This window comes from Pteropus alecto, unplaced genomic scaffold, assembly GCF_000325575.1.
Source record: "Pteropus alecto unplaced genomic scaffold, ASM32557v1 scaffold7, whole genome shotgun sequence".
Taxonomy (NCBI): domain Eukaryota; kingdom Metazoa; phylum Chordata; class Mammalia; order Chiroptera; family Pteropodidae; genus Pteropus; species Pteropus alecto.
Window position 1 is genome coordinate 23,557,017 of NW_006494614.1, and position 810 is coordinate 23,557,826.

Genomic DNA, 810 nt, shown 5'->3' on the forward strand with positions numbered 1-810 from the left:
ATTAGACATGCAGTAAATCAAGAAAGAGAAAAAGGCATAATAATTAGAAAAGAAGAAGGAAAACTGTCACTATTTACAATGACATGTTTATATTCATAGAAAATCTAAAAACAACTACAAACCATTTTAGAAATAATGAAGTTAGTAAGGTTGCTGGATAAAAGGTCAATATACAAAAACAATTTGTACTTACAAGAAACAGTTAAAAATTAAAAGCAATATCATTTGTAATAGCACCAAAAATTATACAGATAAAAATAAATCTAGTATAAGTGCACCATACACTATAGAATATTGCTGAGAGAAATTAAGAAAGGCCAAATGAATGGAATAATTTTCCATGTTTGTGAATTGGAAAATTCAATATTGGTAAAATGTCAATTCTCCATAAATTGGTCAGTATACCCAATTCAGTCACAAGCACAATTCTAATTAGTTTTTTTTTTTTCTTGTAAAAATTGAGAAGCTCATTCTAAAATTTAGGTAGAAATTCAAAGGACCAAGAGTAAGTAAGGCAAGCTTTCCAAAGAAGAACAAAACTGGAAAACCTACTAACATACTTATTTCCAAGGGGATAAAACTAGAAACATAACAATACTACTGTATTAGTTACCTATATCAAGGTAATTAACTTAAGGTAACTAACTAGTTATCTTGATGACATAGGTAACTACTATATTGAGACTTACAGTAGTTACCTTTCAGGGGATATAGACTGACAGAGGCCACAAGGATCTGGGAAACACTATAGTTTACTCTTGAACAACATGGGTTTGAACTATGCAGGTACACTTATATGTAGTTTTTTTC